Raw genomic sequence first — 22569 nt, forward strand, 5'->3', positions numbered from 1 at the left:
TTTATTTTTTCTGTTACCTTTGTAACTTCTCATCTGTGCTATAGAACGTTGAAATTTATTCCTCCTACACAACTACACCCTGTACACATTAACCAGCTCCTCTCCATCCCTCGCCCTGTCAGCACTCACCAGGCTCTGGGAGCCACTATTCCATTGTCTGCCTCTGTGTGATCACAGAGTACTTCAAACACTGCATGGAGAATACACACAATCTTTTAATTCCATCTTCCATGCACTTTTTGAAGTACTGTTGGATAAGAGAGAACATGGGGTATTTGTCTTTCTCTGCCTAACTTATTTTGCTTAATGCAATGCCCTTTAGTTCCATTTATGTTGACATAAAATGACAGAATTTCAATCATTTTAATGGTTGAAGAATAGTTCACTGTATATGCAGATTCCTCAAGACACCGGGTGGGGGGAGACCCTAGAAATAGATGCCCCATGTGATTCTGCAATCGCAGTACTGCATAGATACCGAAGGAATGAAAATCAGTATGCAGAAGAGGTATGTGCAATCCGGTGTTTATTGCTGCACTACTCACAATAGCCAGATGCAAGTCAGCCTAGGTGTCCATCAGTGGATGGCTGGATGAGAACATGTGGTATGTGCACAAAAATGGAGTTAGTTTTTGTTGCTTTGTGGCACGAATTTCTGCCATTTATGCCTCCCCTTCACACATGGTCCTTGCCAGGACACTTTCAGTCTCCATGGTCTTCATAGGAACGTCAGTGAGAGGAGAAGACTCTGGTTTCATGTTCAGATGTGGAGCTAAAAAGTTTAAAATGGTTTGCATTGCAGGGCAATGCTCCTGTCCATATTTAACTTTATTATATACAGTTTTGTCTGTACCTTACAAGTTGCACGCAAAAAAATCATTGAATGTTTTCCATGGGGATACATATTTTAACTAAACTTTAAACTTTTTACACATTTGCTTGTTTATTTGAAAGACAGCCAGGCAGACACATAGTCTGACAGAGAGAGTTTATATTTGCTGGTTTACTCTCCAAATGCCTACAATGAGTCCAGGCTGTCCAGTGACTGGGGTCAAAGCCAGCAGCCAGGTACTCAAACCAAGTCTCCCATGAAGAGACCCAAGCAGAGACCTAACTACTTGAGTATCACCTGCTGCCTTCTGAGTGCACATTAGCAAGACCCTGGAACTGAGAGCAGAGCCAGACCTCGAACCCAGATACTCAGTGAGCACTGTGAGTATCACGGCGTTCATCTTAACTGCTAGGCCAAACACCCACCCCAAACTTTTAGTTTAAAATAGTTTTCAATTTACAGAAAAATTGCAAAGATAATACAGAGAGTTCTCCTATATCCCAGAACTTCCAACCATTACATTCATACTAGTATGTTAAAATTAAAGAACTGATACATATGCATTATAAGAGATCTTCAAAAAGTTCATGTATAGTATTAAAAATTATGCATGAATTGGCCAGCACCGCGGCTCACTAGGCTAATCCTCCACCTGCGGCACCGGCACCCCGGGTTCTAGTCCCGGTCGGGGTGCCGGATTCTGTCCCGGTTGCTCCTCTTCCAGGCCAGCTCTCTGTTGTGGCCCGGGAGTGCAGTGGAGGATGGCCCAAGTGCTTGGGCCCTGCACCCCATGGGAGACCAGGAGGAAGCTCCTGGCTCCTGGCTTCAGATCAGTGCAGCGCGCTGACTGTAGCAGCCATTTGGGAGGTGAACCAACGGAAGGAAGACCTTTCACTCTGTCTCTCTCTCTCACTGTCTAACTCTTCCTGTCCAAAAAAAAAAAAAATTGTGCATGAATTCAAAAACATTGGCACAAAAATTTATTTTTTACTTTTTCAACAAGCTTTTTAAAGTGCTTTCATTTATTAACACTATACATGTTATATACATTATGCAATGCTGTGCAAACCTGTAATATATTATACTAAAATTTCCTAGTGTTTACATCTTGCCCTCTGTTTTCAAATCTGCATCCAGATATCACATTATATTTAATTTTAATATCTTCTACTCTTATCATGAGTGTGACAATTTCACAGATGTTCCCTGGTTTTGATGACATTGACAGTTTTGAAGAATATTGTTCAAGAATTTTGTAGAATGTCTCTCATTTGGGATTTATTTTCTTTTTTTTAAGATTTATTTTATTTATTTGAAAGACAGAGTTACAGAGAGAGAGAGAGAGAGTGAGAGAGAGAGAGAGAGAGAGGTCTTCCATCTGCTGGTTCACTCCCCAAATGACCACAATGGCCAGAGCTGAGCTGATCCAAAGCCAAGACCCAGGAGCTTCTCACAGATCTCCCATGCGGGTGCAGTGGCCCAAGGACTTGGGCATCTTCTACTGCTTTCCCAGGCCACAGCAGAGAGCTGGATCAGAAGTGGAGCAGCTGGGACTTGAACTGGCGCCCGTATGGGATGCCAGCACTGCAGGCCATGGCTTTAACCATTGCGCCACAGCGCCAGCCCCTTGTTTGTTTTCTTATTATTAATGTAACCTAATATGATTTCAGGAGAAAAGTTATGGAGTTAAAGTGCCATTCCACTCACATAATGTCAAGGGCATGAGCTTATGAGTATGACTTACCACTACCGATGCTAATCTTAATCACCTGGCTAAGGTGGTTCTTGTCAGATCATCTCTACTTCAAAATTGCTCCCTTTCCCCCTTTTTATACTGTAATCTTCAAAAGGAAGTCACTATGCACAGTTACATAGCTTTACACAGTTACATAGTTTTACCTCCTTGAAAGTGGGGTATTTGCATACATTACTGAAATTATCCTGCATGGGAGATTTCCTCTGCTTATTTATTTATCCATTTATTTAGTTATGTATATTATTTGAATATTATAAGTATATACAATAACATCACATATAATTATATATAATTATATATTAAATATATAATTAAATATATAACTTGAATATCATATTCAAATATTTAGTTATAGCAATTTACTTTTATCAATACTTCACTTTTGTTATTCAAGTTATTCTAACTTTGGGCATTGGTAGCTCTTTCAGTTGACTCCTATGTCCCTTTGACCGTCACAGAACAGTTTAATTACCCAGCAGTATCCCCAGCACTACACCCTTGGAAGCCTTCCAACCCCTTTCTGAGCTGCTGGAAAACATTGATATTTTACCATCTCTATAGTTTTGCCATTTTCAGAATATCATATAATTGGAATCATACTTTATAGCTTTTCCAGACTGGCTTCTTTCTCTTCATGGTATTAATTTATGACTGACCCATGGCCTTTTGTGGTTTAGTAATTTATATTTATTGTTGAATGATATTACATGATATGGATATACCATGTTATGCTATCCATTAAGTATTCTGGTTTTTGGTGATTATGAGAAAACTGTAGAGTCAGCTCCAGTCGTCCTCTGAGATATCTAGGCACTAATCCCTGGGACCTGCGCAGGTTATCTTATAAGGCAGAATGTGCTTCACAGATATCATTAAGTGAAAGAATTTTTATGGGGATATCAACTGCATTTCCAACTAAGCCATAAATGTAAAATATCTTCATAAAATAAGCAAGAGAAATATTTGGTCACAGAAGAGGGCAGTGCATTGTGACCATGGGAGCCAGTGTTGGGAGGATATGGGGTTTTGCTTTTTCAAATAAATTTTAGAGAATTGTCAATGTTCACAAAATAGCGGAGATTTTTCCTGAGGTTGCACTGAAGTGATGTATCAAGCTAGAAATATTAGACATCTTTTTTTAAGATTTATTTATTTATTTGAAAGTCAGAGTTACACAGAGAGAGGAGAGGCAGAGAGAGAGAGAGAGAGAGAGAGAGAGAGGTCTTCTGTCCAATGGTTCACTCCCCAGGTGGCTGCTCCGGCCGGAGCTGCGCCAATCTGAAGCCAGGAGCCAACAGCTTCTTCCAGGTCTCCCACGTGGGTGCAGTGGCCCAAGGACTTGGGCCATCTTCTACTGCTTTCCCAGGCCATAGCAGAGAGCTGGATTGGAAGAGGAGCAGCCAGGACTAGAACCAGTGCCCATATGGGATGCCAGCACTTCAGGCCAGGGCGTTAACCCGCTGCACCACAGCACCGGCCCCAAGACTAGATATCTTAACAATACCAAGATTTCTTCTCTGTGAGTGTGGAATCTCAATTTATTGAGATCTTTGATTTCTTTCTTTAGTGTTTCTAATTTTTCTCACACATGTCCTACAGAAATTTTGTTAAATTTATACTAAATATTTTATTTGTGCTGGTGCTACTGAAATGATACTGTTTTTGTTTTCAAACCCTGATTGTTATTTTCTGGTAGATGAGAATGCAGTTGACCTTTGTATTAACCTTGTATCTTGTGACCTTAGTACAATCGTTTGCCAGCTTCGGGGATGTTTCTTTGTTTTGTACAATTTTGTAGTCATGCTATCTGTGAACAAGGTCAAAGTTTTCTTTTCCAAACTGTCGAATTTTATCTCATTTTCTTGTTTTATTATTCTAGCTGGGATTCTAGTAAATGCTGAACAGGAGTATTTTTTAAAAGTATTCTTTCCTGGGGCTGGTGCTGTGGCTTAGTGGTAAAGCACCCCTTGCAGTGTTGGCATCCCATATGGGTGCAGGTTCAAGTCCTGGCTGCTCCATTTCTGACCCAGCTCTCTACTATGGCCTGGGAAAGCAGTAAAAGATGGCCGACGTCCTTGGGCCCCTGCACCCACATGGATACCTGGAAAAAGCTTCTGGTTCCTTGCTTCAAATCACCACAGATCTGGCCATTGTGGCCATATGGTGAGTGAACCAATGGATGGAAGATCTTTCTCTCTCTCTCTGCCTCTGTCTCTTTGTAACTCTGCTTTTCAAATAAATAAATAAATCTTTTTTTAAAAGTATTCTTTCCTTATTTTTGATATTAGGGCAAAATTGTCCAATTTCTTGCCAAATTTGATGTTAGCTGTAGGCTTTATGTAGATGTCCATAACAAATTAAAGAAATTACCCACTACCATAGTTTGCTGAATATTTATGGTGAATTGAAATGGAATTTAGCTAAGTGCTTTTTCTATATCAAGAGTTACAATTATATGAATTTAATTCTTTAGAAGAACCAGTCTTGCATACCTAGGAAATTTCACCATCAGTTGTGGTATGCAGTTCTTTTAAATGTTTTTATATTCTCTTTGGTGAGTTTTTGAGATTTTTTTCAAGTATATTCATGAGCAATATTGGTTTATAGTTTTCTTGTAATATTTTTATCTGTTTCTAAAGATTAATTTATTTACTTATTTAAAAGGCAGAGCAACAGATAGAAAGAGGGGTGAAAGAGAGAGAGAGAAAGAGAGAGAGAGCAAGGTCCCTTCTGCTGGTTCACTCCCCAAACACCCAAACTAGTCCCAGGACAGGAGCCAAATCTCTGAGCTAGAAACTCAGTCCGTCTGCCAAGTGGTGATAGGGGAACCAGGCACCTGAGTAACTGTTTCTTCCTCTGGTCCCACAGCTGGTCTACCCAGCAGGGACTCCTACTCTGTAACTCCTACAAACTATTGCACATTTCATGAAGAATAATTAATAGAAAATGAACACCTCTTGCGTCAGCTTTGAGAGCAAGTAGAATTACTAAAATTTCTGAGTGAATTATTCTAAGGAAATTTATAGCTTCACCCAAAAGAGGATTAAAATGAATGTCACTGTGTAGGAAAGCATGAGAGTTCAGACAAATGCGGCAATGTTTTCATACTGCATTGTATCTAAATAAAGGTGATTTGCAAGACCTCAGATAGCATCTGAAAAGAGAAGTGAAAGGCTTTATGGTGCTGGCTTAAAATAAGAATTCACATTCTTACACTGATTTATTTATTTCCTTATATAACAAGTACAAGAAAAGATTGAATCGCATTTCAAGAGAATTATTATGGAACTTTGTAATAAAGGAGTGTTCTTTCACTGAATTGCCCAAAGCTATTTTCAGACAGTTTTGCTATAGAATTATCAGACGTGATCTCTTATCCATCTATGAAGAAAGAACACCTCCTGGAAGCTGGTCACACTTCCGGGCAGCTGCACTGGGTCTGCGGATGCAGGAGGGAATAGAGAGAAGTGTGTGACTGTGTCTTAGAATGTCAAGACAGGATCATTTTAATGAATTGTCACCACTTTTCCACATACGCACATTCTCTTGGCCATATCGGCAATAGCTTTTAATAGGATTTTAAAAATAAACCAGTATGTAGCAATACCTCCACCTGTTGGTACTGGTGGTCATAATATCATGGTAGCAACTGATACACACAGCCTGTTGTGTCACCAGTTTGTTTTGGACTCTCCAGGAATATTAGAATTCAGATAATTTCAAATAAAGCCGGAGAAGCACTCCCCAGCTTCCTGCCTATGCTGACCCTCTAGGGGCCCACCAGGGACACAACTCCTTTCCTTAGCAAGCACTACACAGGCCTGCTTGCAGAATTTGGAGAGGCTTCAAAACTCAACGTTAATCGAAGCCACCCCGCATCTCAGGGGCAGAGACTGGCCCCATATGATCTCCTGGCTCCTTGGGAACATCTGTGCTCTGCACATGGCCCAGGACCCTGGAGGTTTAGTGTCACCGACATTATTTGGTCATGAGACTATTCCCCCCAGCTCCATGCTCTCTAAACCCTTTAACCAGTGTCTTGGGATTAACTGAAGCAGATAAATTCTCTGTACTCACAAACCACACACTCTGTTTGCACAAGGATGGATTTCATGATTTCATGTTGTAGAGGTTAGAATATAGCTTTTCCTGATTTAAAAAAAAAATCCCTGAAGAAGGAAAATGCTACTGAGAGTAGCAAGTTTTGGATATACACTATCCCTGGAGAAAAATCTGTGTGTAGTTTTAATTTTCTGTAATTTCAAATAATATGTGATTTAAGTAAGAGAGCTTCCAAATGAGTTTTACCAATTTCTGAAAGCTAAACTGAAATTGACTTTTTTTTCCCTTGGTAGGCAGGGGTGGGGAGAGAGAGAGACAGAGAGAGAGAGAAAGAACAGAGTTCCCATCCATTGGTTTACTCCCCCAAATGCCTACAACCGCCTGAGCAGGTCAGGCCAAATCCAGAAGCCAGAAGCTCCACCCAGGTCTTCCACATGAGTGGCAGGAACCCAACTGCTTGAGCCTTTGCCTTCCAGGGTCTGCATTAGCAGGAAGCTGGAGTCAGGAGCCAGACCCAGGAATCAAAGCTAAGAACTTTGATATAGGACGTAGGCATCCTAACCTGTGTCTTCACTGCTAGGTCAAATGCCTGCCTTGGACCATTCTCCGCAGATGTTCCCTTGACCAATGGCCTCTCGCACAAGGATCCCCTGCCCAGCAAGTGCCCGATGCTGTGCCCATCTTGGAAATCAGGCTGAGGTGGAACCAAGAGGTAGGATTCCCACAGAAATCCCCCTAGACTAGCTTGTTAATTTCTGTCCTACAGGAACTGAGTAGAAATACAACAGATGAGACTAAGGAAATGATACATCAAGTCTTCCTTCTGTTGTGAAACAAGGAAGAGTATATCAAAGATGCCCCCTTCCCTGCCACCTGAAGTGGCCCTCATGAAACAGGGATTGCTGCGGGGAGAGGACTTCCAGCCCCGCCTCTGGGGTCCAAGCGTCTCCTCTCCGCATCTTGCTGGGCTCGTACTTGCCTTCCTCACCCCAGCCAGACTCTGTCCTGCAGCACTCAGAGATCCTGCTACAGGCAGGGCGGGCCTTCCCTGAGCTCACCCCTCCCCACCCCCTCTCCATCCGCCCACACACTCACATTTCTCCCCCATCATGGCACACGTCCTCAATCTTACAACAAGGGGAATTATTTTATACTTAGTGTATTGGGCCTTTTCTTATTTCATCTACATTAATCTCTTGTTTTTATGTTCACTTTACAGATGAGAAAATTTAAATGCAAAGGCACACAGACTTAAGGCCTGAACTCCATTGGGGGGTGATGTATGGATACTGATATAGGTATAGATATGTAGGATTTTCCCATATTTTCCATGTCTTGCTTTTTAAAAATATTTATGTATTATTTGAAAGAGTTACAGAGAGAGAGGGAGAGAGGAAGGAAGGGAGGGAGGTCTTCATCCCCTGCTTCACTCCCCAAATGGCTGCAATCACCAGAGCTGGGCTGATCCGAAGCCAGGAGCTTCTTACTGGTCTCCCACATGGGTACAGGTGCCCAAGCACTTGAGGCATCTCCTACTAATTTCTCAAGCCATAAGCAGAGAGCTGGATTGGAAGAAGAGCAGCCAGGACTTTAACCAGTATCCATATGGGATGCTGGCACTGTAGGCAGTGGCTTTACCCGCTATGCTACAGTGCCCCCCCCCCCCGTCTTGCATTTAAAATTCAAAATCTTGGGGGCTAACATTGTGGCACAAGAAGTTAAACTGCCCCTTTACCCCTTGCAGTGCCAGCATCCTGTCAGATTGCTGCTTTGAGTCCCAGCTACTCCACTTCCAATCCAGATTCCTGCAAACGCACCTGGGAAGGCAGCAATAGATGAAACCAGCATATCAAAGAGATACCTGAACTCCCATGCTTATTGCAACACTACTCACAATAGTCAAGATGTAGAGTGTCCCAAGGTGTCCATAAATGGATGAGTGGATAAAGAAAATGTGGTATATTCACAAAATGAGTCTAAACAAATATTAAAATATTGAAATCATATAATGTATTTTTCCTGAACACAATGGAATAAAATAAAAATCAACAACAAAAGAAATTATAGAAATTCTACAAAAACACAGAGCATTAACAACATGCTCCCAAATGAACAATTATTGAAGAAAAGTCAGAAGAGAAAATTTTAAATCCTTGATGTTAGTTAAATGGAAGCACAAAGTAACAAAACTTACAGGTTACAGCAGAAGCAGTTCTAAGAGAGAAGTTTATAGGAATACATGATTACATATAAAAGAAATATATAAAGTAAACATCTTAACAGTGCATTTTGAGGACCTAGAAAAACAAGAACTAACCAAATCCAAAGTAGTAGAAGGAAAAAATATAGTGAAGATCAGCAGATATCAATGATATATAAACTTTAAAAAAATAAGTGAAGAAGTTTTTTAATAAAAGATAAAATCAATAAGCTTTTAGCTAATCTAAGAAAAAAGGAAACTCAAACAAGTAAAATCAGAAATAAAAAAGGAGCTATTAAAACTGATAACTACAAAATTTCAAAGGATCATTAGGGACCAATATGAACAGCTATAGGCCAACAAAGTGGAAAGCCTACAAAAAAAATGAATGAATTTCTGGACACATATAACTTACAAAACTGAACCATGAAGACATAGAACATCTGGACAGATAAGTAATGAATAAATGAGATTGAATCAGCAATAACAAAAATCTTACAACATAGAAAAGCCCAGGACCAGATGACCTCACTGCTGAATTTAACCAAATTTTAAGCAACAGTTTACACCAGTTCTTCTCAATTTATTTCAAAACATTGAAAGGGAATTATTATTCCAAACTAATTCTATGAGGCCAGCATTACTTTGAATCTAAAATCAGACAAGGATAAAACAAAAAGACATTAAACAATAAACCAATATCCTTAATGAACATAGGTGAGAAAATCCTCAGTAAAATGCTAGTAAATTCAATCCAACAGCACATCACAAAGATCATGCACCCTGAACAAGAGGATTTATCCTAAGGATGGCATGTGATTCAACATATTCAAATCACAAAGTATAATACATCATACCAACAGAGTGAAAGATCAAAGTCATACAGTAATCTCAATAGACACGGAAAATGATTTGGTAAAATCTAACATCCATTCATGATAAGAACCTTGAACATGTTGGGTGCAAGAAGGAACATACTTAGTAAAGGCTATATGTGACATCCCCATAACCAACATAATATCGAATGGGGCAAAACTGAGACAATTTTCTCTAAAATATGGAACATCACAAGGATGTCTGCTCTCACCACTCTTTTGTTTTAAAGACTGGTTGACTGATTCAAATGGCAGAGTTACAGAGAGAAAGAGAATATTCCATCTGCTGATTCATTGGCCAGATGGCCACAATGGCCAGTACTGGGCCAGGCCACAGCCAGGATCCAGGAGCTTCATCCAGGTCTCCCACATGGGTGGCAGGGGCCGAAGTACTTGGACCATCTGCTGCTTTCCCAGGCTTTAGCAGGCAGCTTGATCAGAAGTGGAGCCACCAAGACTTGAACCAGTGCTTAGAGAATCATTGATTCTTCAGTGTCAGTGAAGTACATTTCATGCTCTGTTATCCAGACATGTCATGGAAAATGATGTCATGTGAGAGTTGTGATACAGAATAACCAAAAGCTAACCCAATATGATGTGAGAATATTAAACAAATTTCATAAATAATAGCTCTCTTCCAATCTCTTTGTTTTTGAAGTCCATTGAATTGAATATTGGAAATAAATTGTTGAACAATTGATCAATTTCTGCCATGTCATTTTGTTTCAAATATTTATTTATTTGAAAGGTAGAGTGACAGAGATTGAAGAGGAGACAGAGAAGAAAAAAAGAGGCCTTCCATCCACGGGTTCACTCACCAAATGGCTGAGCCAGGCTGTAACCAGAAGCCAGGAACTCCATCCAGGTCTCCCATATGTGTGACAGAGACCCACGCTCTATGCCAGCATCTGATGCCCCCCAGGGGCATTAGCAGGAAGCTGGATTAGAGGTGGAGGTGGGACTGGATCCCAGGCCCTCCAGTACGGAATGTAGGTGTCCCAAGCTGCAGGACCACCATGCTACAATGCTTGCCCCACATCTCATGTTCTTTGATATATTATTTGACTGAATATTAATCATTTACTCCATATGCAAATGTTTTCTCCACTCAGCCAGCAATTTCCTATAAAATTTCACAAGCCAGTGGGCTTTCCCATTTTGACTAGGACCAGTCTTAAGCAGTCAAGTGGTTTGATCTATGTGTGTTTGAGATTCTGGCTGGTGATCAAGATTATATTTGCTACAAAGATCAAGAAATTTGAGAGTTGGGGCTGGTACTGTGGCAAAGTGGGTAAAGCTGCTGCCTGCAGTGCTGGCATCCCATACGGGCACTGGTTCACATCCTGGCTGCTTCACTTTTGATCCGGCTCTCTCCTATGGCCTCGGAAAGCAGTAGAATATGGCCCAAGTCCTTAGGCCCCGGTACTTGGAAGCGCCAGGCTCCTGGCTTCAGATGGGCCCAGCTCTAGCCATTGCAGCTCTTTGGGGAGTGAACCAGCAAATGGAAGATTTCTCTGCCTCTGCCTCTGCCTCTCTGTAACTCTGTCTTTTGAATAAATAAAATTTAAAAAAAAAGAAATTTGGGAGTGAAATTTAAAACTTCCCCGAATGTCCAGGATATGACTTCTGTGTCCTGGATAAGACCTGACAGGCCAGCACTGAACTGTGCCCATCAGCCCCTGTGGGGAAGGGTCCTGGTCAGCCTCTTCACCTCACTTCTGTGCATGCCCTGTCTTCAAAATGAATCTAACCTAATTATGCAAGAACACAGCCTAATGGGAAATATCACTAGATTTATGCATTTATTGGTAGAGTAAGTTAATTGGAAATTTAATCTAATATATGTTTAAGTGGAAACAATAAGAATGGGAATCTTTATTTCTACATACACCAGGAATTGTATCCTAGCCAAACTAATCTATGTGGAGATCTCTGGTACTGCACATGAAAACAGAAACATATTAAGTAAAATTCAATTAGGAAAATAACTTAATATTCCTGCTCATGTGCTGCTTAATTTTAATTGACTGCACACCTGTTGCAATTATGTGGTAGAATTATAGGATATGACATGGACTCTCTGTATCTGTTTTCCTTTGCCCCCAAGAGCCTGTCTGACAATATGAGTATGAGTATGGATTTCTGACAAAGCAAATAGGTTTCTTCTCTCAGCAAATGGCATTTTGTAATTTAAATTCATTATCAGAAATCACATTAAATGGATAAAAAATGATCTTCCTGTGTAGAAGCAGCTGCATTTCTACCCTTAAAACATGCTGGACCTCTACCATGGAACAGTGTCCTCACCTTGGAACGCAGAAGAATCAGCAGTCCCACAGGGCAGGCACATGGCCTAGGAATTAGGACCCCCGCTGGTTAGGACACCTAAGTCCTACATCAGAGTCCTTGGACTGAATTCTAAGTTTTTGGCTCCTGATCCAGCTTCCCACTAATGCAGCCCTGGGAGGCAGTGTTGATGGCTCAGGTAGTTAGGTCCCTGCCATGCCATGCAAGACGTGATTTGAGTTTCTGGCTCCTAGCATTGGCCCCAGCCCAGCTCCGCCCATTGTGGGTGGGTATTTCGGACATGAAAAAGCAGATGGGAATTCGATCTCTCTCTCTCTCTCTCTCTCTCTCTCTCTCTCTCTCTAAGTAAATACATATATTTTTAAAATATACTAAAGCACATCCTTCTATATAACAAATTATAATATTTTCCCAATTTATGTCCAGATAATTTGGCATTAAAACCAGTAAATCAGAAATCAGAAGAAATCCTTCTTCCACTACATGGGAAGCAACCCTCAGCCTGCCCTTCTTCTCATGCTGTTAGTTTGTATGAGCACCAAAATCCTAGAGACTATTGGGTACTATAATTTAAAAAATAGTTGATTTTCTGGGCTACCAGAATTATCTTTTATTTTTTTAATTTTTAAAATTTTTTTATACTTTTAAAATTTAAATTTTACTAGTTTTTTTTTAAGATTTATTTGTATGAAAGTCAGAGTTACACAGAGAGAGAAGGAGAGGCAGAGAGGTTCTCCATCCGCTGGTTCACCTTCCAGTTGGCTGCAACTGCCGGAGCTGTGCCTACCCAAAGCCAGGAGCTTCTTCCAGGTCTCTCACATGGGTGCCGGGGCCCAAGTGCTTGGGCCATCCTCCACTGTTTTCCCAGGAACATTAGCAGGGAGCTGGATCAGAAGTGGAACAGCTGAGACTCGAACCAGTGCCCATATGAGATGACAGCACTGCAGGTGGTGGCTTTAACCCACTACGGTACAGTGCTGGCCCCCAAAAATAGACCAAATGGCTAAACAGCCAGAGCTGGGTCAGGCCCAAACCAGGAACCTGGACCTCCCTCTGCATGTGTACCCCTCTTCCTTGGATGTACAAGATCCCAAGTACTTGGGGGGCCATCTTCCACTGCCTTTCCAGGAACAACAGCAGGAAACTGGATCAGAAGAGCAGCATCCAGGATTTGAATGTAATGAGAAAAGCATGGAAGCGGCTCACGGTGGTGCAGGGTCAGCCGGGTGGCAGTGTGGCGGGCACCGAGAGACCCCCAGATTTTATCAGTTTTTAACAGATTTGATGTGATTTGTAGATACAGTTCTAAGAACATAATGATATTTTCCCCTCCCTTGCTCTCTTCCTCCCACCTTCTTTCCTTCTCCCTTTCTTATTTTGTTCTTGTTTTTGAGATAATATATTTTTTTTGACAGACAGAGTGGATAGTGAGAGAGAGAGAGACAGAGAGAAAGGTCTTCCTTTTGCCGTTGGTTCACCCGCCAATGGCCGCCACAGCCAGCGCACCGCGCTAATCCGAAGGCAGAAGCCAGGTGCTTCTCCTGGTCTCCCATGGGGTGCAGGGCCCAAGCACTTGGGCCATCCTCCACTGCCTTCCCTGGCCACAGCAGAGAGCTGGCCTGGAAGAGGGGCAACTGGGAAAGAATCTGGTGCCCCGACCGGGACTAGAACCCAGTGTGCTGGCACCGCTAGGTGGAGGATTAGCCTATTGAGCCACAGCGCCGGCCGAGATAATATATTTTAAAGTTACATTGCAGTAAGGCTTAATACTTTACTGAAGAAAAACTTTAGCCTATATAAAGCAAGAAATACCCTAGTTTATTGGGAATATAGACGATGGCTATATGTATTATTGTATAATTGAATGGAAAAATGACCATTTCACCTGTATACAGTAAGTTTCAAAGTAATCACAGATCATTAAGCTGTAGTAGTATAACATTCTAAACCAGTGGTTCAGTAAAAGTGTAAAACAAAGCTTTACAAAACTATATTTGCAGCAGTACTGATACACACAGATGTTTCTTTCTTCTTTGTTTGCTTTTTAAATGTTAGCTCCCACATGTAAGGGAGAAAATGTGGTATTTGTCGTCTGGATCATTCAATATGATGGCCTCCAATGGCCTCTTTTTTGCTGCAAATGGCAGAATTACATTCTCTTTTATAACAATACTCTGTTATATATATTATATATATGTTATATATTATATATATATATATATATATATGCCACATTTTCTTTGTCCATTCATCTGGTGATGGACACCTTGGTTGGTTCCAAATTTTGGCTATTGTGAACAGTGTTGCTATAAACATTGGTAGTGCAGATATCTCTTTGATACATGGTGTTCAAGTATTTTGAGTATATACCCAGTAATGGGATTGCTGGATCATATGGTGAAAGATTTCTAGTTTTTTAAAGAAATCTTCACACTGTTTTGCAAAGTGGCTACACTAATTATCATTCCCACCAACATAGCATAAATGTTCTCCTTTCTCCATATCCTCGCCAGCATTTGTTACTCTCTGTGGTTTTTTTTTTTATTTTAGCCATTTTGACAGGGGTGAGGTGATATCTCATTGTGGTTTTGATTTGCATTTCCCTGATGGCTAGTGATGCAGAGAATTTTTTCATATATTTGTTGGATATTTGTATTTCTTCTTTTGAGAATTGTCATTTGCCCATTTGTCACTGGACTGGTTGGTTTTTTGTTGAGTTTTTTGAGTTGCTGATATATTCAGGATATTAAGCCTTTGTCAGATAGGTGGTTTGCAAATATTTTTTCCCAATCTGCTGGATGTCTGTTTGTGCTATGGATGGTTTCCTTGCTGTGCAGAAGCTTCTGAGTTTGATCCAGCCACATTTGTTTAGTTTTGCTTTTGTTGCCTGTGTCCCCCACACTAATGTCTTGGAGGGTTTCCCCTACATTTTATTCCAGCAACTTCATAGTCTCAAGTATTAAATTTAAGTCTTTGATCAATCTTGAGTTGACTTTTGAATATAGTAAGAGGTATGTATTTAACCTTATTCTTCTGCATACATATATCCAGTTTGCCAGCATGATTTGTTGAAAGGATTATCCTTATTCCACCATATGGTCTGAGCACTTTCGTCAAAAACACTTGGCTGTATTTATGTGGGTTCATTTCTGGGCTCCATCCTGTACCATTTATCTATGTATCGGTTTTTATGCTGGTACCATGCTGTTCTAGTTAATATAGCGTTGTAGTATACTTTGAAATCAGGTACTGTGATGCCTCCAGCTTAGTTTTGCTTGCTCAGGATTGTTTTGGTTACTCTGTGTCTTCTGTAATTCCATACGAATTTTAGGATTGTTGTTTCTAACTCTAAAGAACGCCATTGGTATTTTGATAGAGATCACAGTGAATCTGTAGATCACTTTAGGTAGTACAGACATTTTGATGATACTGATCTTCTGATCCACGAGCAAGGAATATCTTTCCACTTTTTTCGTATCCTTGATTGTTTCTTTCATCAATGTGTGATAATTTTCATTGTGGAGATCTTTCACTTCTGTGCTTAAATTTATTCCTAAATATTTGATTTTTTTTGCTGGTGATTATGAATGGGATTTCTTTCTTGATTTCTCTTTCTGTGAGTTCATCATCAGCATTTATTAGCTGGCATAACCCCTTTTAAATATTTGCTTATATCAAAGCAGACTCATTATTTCATTTTATTTTAATCTATCAAATGGGTCATCGTTTTCACAGACTGCAACCACAGAAGCCCTTCAGGCTGGCTCTTGCCTCTCTGGATTTTTTACTTTCTCTCTGGTCTCACCTTGCACTTTCCTAGGCTCAGCCTGGAATCAGCCATTTTCTGACAAAACTTGGTTCCTTTGGGCAGTGAATATTGCTCAGAAACCAGATTTGAATGGTGGACTATAAAGCATAGTGGATGCTTCACTGAGTTCGCAGGAATAAGCACTTTAATCACTCTTTGAAGACATCTAACATGGTGAGAGCAGTCAAAATTGAAACTTTGCATTTCAAAACACGTGGGTTATAAAGTTGCATTCACATAATACTTCCTTAAATATTTCCACTCAACATGAATGAGCCTGCCTTCTGTCTTCAGAATTGCTTAGTTTTCATGCTAATGACTTCGGTTTCTAAATCATTGTTCCAAACTTAAGTGGGAGTAGGAGAACTGAATAAATTGGCCAAAGCAGAATGTGTACATCACAGAAAAATCATATTATGTTGTATATTATCTTCCATGGGCCTTCTTCAGAGTTACACATAACTCATGTCATGTAATTACATTTTATTGTTCTATTCCTATGACTACATAATTGAAAGAAAATGATTTCTGTAGAAACTGTATTTTTCTTCCTTACTTGACTTTTCTATGAGATTAAAATGCACTTAAAGGCTTCCCAAATCCACTGTCCTAAAAAAAGCAAGAGGCTAAATAGAATCACAGTAAGTTTTTCCAAGCAGTGATTACAGGCCTCACTGTCTTTCAAAATGTAGCTAGTGTTTCACGTGGTACCATCTTTGGGCACAGCGTCACCGGTTCTGTCGTCAGTGGTTAGTAGTCATGGCTATCAGATGGAAGCTGTAATAGACCTTCTGTTTTACAAGGAGTAAATATTCCCTTAGTCCTAGGCAGAAACGCTGATGGCTTTGGTTGTATGTATAGCCTGAGTGTCTGGATTGCATCCAGTGTTTCAGACACTGCCTCTCCACGGCAGGTTGCGTTCCGCTTTTTCCCTTTTAGTGTCAGGGAAAGCAGTTGGAGCTCCCGCATCTTAGGGTATCAGTTTAGAACTGGGTGTCCAGACCTTGAGGCTGCTCACCCTGACCACAGCCCACAGGATTCAGTGTGCTGGGTAAACATTGCCTCCTTGGTTAAACTAGATGATGTGTATAAAACACTGACACTGTGCCTGTACATGGAACCCCCATTTTACATAATTTCCCTTCCTCTATCTGCTAGCTAGATTCTCATTTGTCAGTGCATCCAAAATTTAGATATTCTCCTCTCTGAACCTGTATCAGATAATCATTTTCTTTTTAAATTTTTCATTTATTTATTTGAGAGGCAGAGAGCTGAAAACCCCTCCCTTCTGTGGTTCTCCAAGGACTCGAGATGTAGCGGGAGGCTGACCCTTCTGGGGCCAATCCATTTAGAAACCCACTTCCTTGAATTTGGGGCCTTGAGTTCATTTAGGGAACCCCAGGCCTTTGCTTGCCCCAGAGCTCAAGATGTTTGAGAAGAAAGTTCCTGTGCAGGTGGGGATGGCTTTCCTTGAATTGCATTTCAGGAACTCAGTCAATCAGGAACCAAGCTAGAAACACTGCTCCCAGATGAAGGTCCAGTCTGAGCTATCTGGCCTCGAGAAAATAGCACTGGCTATGGGTGTGGCTCCACAAGGCTCAGTTCAGTACACATCCTGCTGTCTGCCTGAAGGTAATTCAAAACTGTAGAGTCTGCACTGTGCCTAGAGGTACAACCCCGTATTTGTCAGTCCATGACCAGGGCCAGAGAACCAGGCCTGGCTCAGGTCTCCTTCTTAAACTCAGCACTGTTTCCTGGCCCAGATCTCAAAGGTAGCAATTGCAGTTTAGGAGTGAGGAGTTGGACTTTTCCAGCATTAATCCCTGAAGTCTCTATGGTCATCCTAGATGTTGGCCATGGGGAGAAAGCTCCTCTCAGAACAGCTGTGTTTTCCTCCCCTATTGATTTTAGACATCCCAACACCTTGATATTTTTCCAATAAATCCTTTAAAGTTCAGCCTCTATCAGCGCTTGGTGTGAGTCCCCAGACACAGTGGAGAACAATTTAACAAATCACTGTGCTGTCCCTGTGCAGGTTTCCTCTTCTGTCCTCGGGCCCAGCATGAAATGAAAAGAACTTCCACCGTTTCCACCTGTCTGGCCTGTCTGATCCTGTACTTAGCATCCCTCAGCTCAATTCCATGAGCCACCGTCAGAATCAGGTTATGGGTGCTAATGGTGTCCTCTCTGCATCATTGGAGCAAAGGAGGAGTTTGTTGGTGGAGCCCAGGTGGCTGAACAATCAGCCCTCAGGAAGACCAAAAGGAGATGGCTCTTGAAAAGCAAGAAGTAGGCCGGCACCGCGGCTCACTTGGCTAATCCTCCACCTGCGGCACTGGCACCCCAGGTTCTAGACCTGGCTGGGGTGCAGGATTCTGTCCTGGTTGCTCCTCTTCTAGTCTAGCTCTCTGCTGTGGCCCTGGAAAGTAGTGGAGGATGGCCCAAGTGCTTGGGCCCTGCACTCGCGTTGGGAGACTAGGAGGAAGCTCCTGGCTTCGGATCGGCCCAGCGCGCTGGTCGTGGTGGCCATTTTGGGGTGAACCAATGGAAAACGGAGGACCTTTCTCTCTGTCTCTCTCTCTCTGTCTAACTCTGTCAAAAGAAAGAAAGAAAGAAAAAGAAAGAGAGAGAGAGAGAGAGAGAGAGAGAGAGAGAGAAAGAAAGAAAGAAAGAAAGAAAGAAAGAAAGAAAGAAAGAAAGAAAGAAAGAAAGAAAGAAAGGAAAGAGAAAAGCAAGAAGCAGTGCACAAGCCCATCATGGTATAGGGTTTAAATATTTCTATCAAGATTCAATTTCCCAGAGACAGACTCTGACTAGCCTGGTGTGGGTTGTACACCCCCTCCTGCAGGGGAGGGCACACTTTGATGAATGTGCTCATGGTGTTTGCTCTGATGAGGCAAGGTTAGCAAGTCTTCCTAATTAACCTAGGAGTTACCTGGTTTTAGCTCTGAAAACTTCTCAATCCATGGCAAGTGGAAACACTTGCTTATCCTGAGGAGGTCTTTTTCCTCAAAGGGAAACTGAGGGTTTTTTGGCAAACAATGGGAGAATAAAAATTGGGCTGTCAAAATCAGTCAACCAATAAATATCTACCACACAGCCCTCTGATAGTTCAGGTGTGGGTACATAATTTTGTCTGTTCCACTGGTGACTGGAAGATAAGGAGGTGTCTACACGTGGATTTGGTTTGTCCAGGAGGAAAGCATCCCCATGGATCATTGACAATCTTCTGCAATTCCTTTGAATTTTATAGACCCTTCTCATTCTCCTGGTAGTAGGCCATTAGTACAATCCTGGAACATGGAGGGTTCCAAACATTTGTCACATAATTAAATGCAATTGCTATGTCTGAATTGAAATTTATATAAGACTAATGTTTAATAGTATATCAAATTTACACTTTAGTAGAACACTTTCTTCCTTGTATTTAAAAGGCAGATAGAGAGGAGGGAGATAGAGAGAAAGAGAGAGATTGAGATTGGGAGAAAACCTATCAACTGGTTCACTCCCTATATCCTAGTTTATTTCCCCACTTCGCAAAGGCTGGCGACAGCCAGGACTGGGCCAGGCCAAAAAGCTGAGAACTTAATCCAGGGCTCCCACATGGGAGTTAGGACCCAAGTACTTGATTTATTATTACTGCCTCAAGGGGTCTGCTTTAGCAAGAAGCTGAAGTCAGGACCAGAGCCTGGAATTGAACCCAGATACCGCACTGTGGGAGGCAGGCAGCTTACCCACCAGGCTACATGCTGTCTCTTCCTTTCCTATTTCTATATCCTATTTCCTTAGAAAATTTATATGTGGGTATGCATAAACAAAATAGACATGGTGAATACCTGGAAGTGCAGTTTTGCCAAAGCGAAGTCTAATCCAGTCCAATGCATGTTGTGTTCATGATGTCGCAAGGTAAATAAATTCTCCCCTGAAAGCTAACATAGACTCCATCTGCTTTAAGCAGGTGGTTTGGGGATAGATGACCTGCAACTTTCTATTTTTGACTTGAGAAGTTACCCACTTTTGCTTTAAGTTTGGACAGTTTTATTTCGATTAACCTAATCGTGATGTTTCAAAATTATTGCAAAATAGATGCTCATACTTTATAGTAATCATCATATTCTGAATCTGAAAGTCATACATATTCCACAATTTCTGGGGATAGGCCAATTTACATTATGTTTTTCATTTTCTTCATTGATGAAATCATAAACCTACATCTTGCCTGATCTAATTTACTTGTGGAATTTTTAAAGAGTAGAATGGTGGGACAAAGGCAAACGTTGGTCATAGGATACAGACTTCCAGTTATAAGATGAATACATTCGGGGATCTAATGATCTAGGGTACAGCACAGTTGCTGTAGTTAACAGTGTTCTGTGTATGCTTGAAATTTGTTTGCTGTTCTTACTCCAAAACAACAAAAAAAGGGAGGTGACTAGGTAAGGTGATGAATATGTTAACTTGATTACATTAAACGATTTTACAATACCTTAGTATATTTTAAGCTTCTCAGGGCTGAAGAATATTTCATGGAGATGTAGATTTATAATGGCAAAGGCTAGTAACAGACTGCTATGCAAACTGACCTTGTTAGCAAGGAGCCATTACTGTAAGCTACAAGATTAAGGTGGGAACCTAAATCATTGCTTCTGTGTCTGCTGCTTTCAATTTTCCTGTCTCCAAGGAGAGACCTCGTCTGTGTACTTCGCTGCTGTCTAGTCTCCAGTCTGTACTTGTGGGTGGTAATTGTTCTTGAATTCTACACATCAGCGTCAGGAAGCACATCTCTTTCTTTCAAATGTGTGATGTACTTAATCTGAGGAATCTTCAGTTTCAGCTGATAAATCTGGGCTATCTGCATTGTACATTGTTAAAAGCAAATTCACTGCCTGCTCTCCAAGGCTTTTATTTAATTCCAAGTATCAGCATATTTAATTGGAAAGACATTTTAAAGATAAATAAAATAGTTTAAGGCTTAAGAAAGACTGGCACTGTTAAGGTTTGCCTTTGCATTGCTGCATGGGTTTTCTGTTTTTTCCCCAAAAGGGCTTAGAACTGCTAGACTACAGATGAATCAGTCCTTCTACCACATGCACTCATTATTTATTATTAACACCTGCCCTGGGGTTGTATAGCCTAATCAAATAGTTCCTTAATGTATATTTTAAGAAAAGGGAGATAGGCCAGATTTTCCCACCTTGATTTATGCAAATAACATTTAAGCTCTCGAAGAAGACAGGCCATGAGATCAAATGTAGAATTGTCTCCTTCCTCGGACAAACTAAAATGTAATAAGTAAAGGTGTCCTGTAACCATTGGATACTAAACCCACTTCCTAGTTTTCGTTTTCGTTTTCTTTTAACATAACTAAGGCTGTAAAACCTAAACAGAGTCTTAAATGTTATTTTGCTCAACTCCATCGATTAGAAAATAGAAACATTAGACCCATAGAACTTGAAGTGACTTTTGTCCTCCAAAATGAATGTATGTTTGTATACTGCATATACACATTTAGATGTGAACATGTGCACGTATATGCCATATATACCACTAAGTTTCTAGTGCATGTATACATGTATCGTAAATGTGTGAATACATATGCCTCGTATACTAAATGTGTGTGAGTGTGTGTGTGTGTGCTCCTAAATAACACTATTTAGGTAATACATGCTTTTCTGAAGGATAATAGACATTTTAATATTTTGATGAAAAAAGTCATTTCATAAATTTAATTGAATACACACTTTTAAAAAGTGAGTAGAATAGCTTCTCAGCCTTTTGGCTAAGATCAAGTGTAGTATCTGTTCTTATCAGTTTAATATCTGATACATCCTCTATCCGAGGGCAAAAAGTGAGTAGAATTTATCATCAAAGAAATAGTGTCAAGGGGCTGGCATTGCAGTGTAGTGAGTTAAGCCGCAGCCTGCAGGCTGGCAATGCTGGCATCCCTTATGAGCACTAGTTCAAGTCCCTGCGGCTTCACTTCCAATCCAGCTCCCTACTAATGTCCCTCAGAAGGCAGCAGAAATGGCCCAAATCCTTAGGCCCCTGCACCCACAGGGGAGATGCGGATGAAGCTCCTGGCTTCTGGCTTTGGCCTGGCCCAGCCCTGGCTACTGCAACCATTCAACCATTCGGGGGATAAACCAGTGAATGGAAGATCTGTGTGGGGGTGTGTGTGTGTGTGTGTGTCCCACTCTGTAACTCTTTCAAATAAATAAAACTTTGAAAAAAAAAAAAAGAAAAGAAAGTATCAAATCTGTGAGACCATTACTGCCTAAAACCAGAGTCAATTTTTATGCAAAGTTTAGTGAGTTTATAGACTACAGTTGTGAATATGTTTGCTCTCGACCCAGTTACAAAAACACTGTGACCCGTGTGTTTCCACCTGATTCAGGGAAGAAAGGAAGACGCGGCAGCACTGCAGAGTTAACGTTTCAGTGGCAGAATTGCACTGCCACCACTTGACTCTCACGTGAAGACTGCAGTGCATCACTGTGGTTCAGGTCTCCGTGCTTACTGCTGCCTTGATCCGGTTGTGAGGCCCTGGCTAGAGGCCAGTCTGTCCCCTTGTTCAGTGGCTGATGAAGTCCACACACCAACGCCTTGCCGCAAGGGGCTTTCACACTCTACAGACACTAAGCGCCAAGCCCAGCTGCCCAGGGTCAGGTGCCTTAGGAGTACGGGCATCCCTGAGCTGCTGAACCCAGTGAACTGTCACACTCATCAGTC

The 22569-nt window shown here is 41.2% G+C and overlaps 1 pseudogene; it reads left to right on the forward strand.

Moving 5' to 3' along the window:
• Positions 1–21599: 21599 nt before the first annotated feature.
• On the forward strand, positions 21600–21764 carry LOC127492894 (U2 spliceosomal RNA; annotated as a pseudogene).
• The last annotated feature ends 805 nt before the right edge of the window (positions 21765–22569 follow it).

This window comes from Oryctolagus cuniculus, chromosome 14, assembly GCF_964237555.1.
Source record: "Oryctolagus cuniculus chromosome 14, mOryCun1.1, whole genome shotgun sequence".
NCBI lineage: Eukaryota > Metazoa > Chordata > Mammalia > Lagomorpha > Leporidae > Oryctolagus > Oryctolagus cuniculus.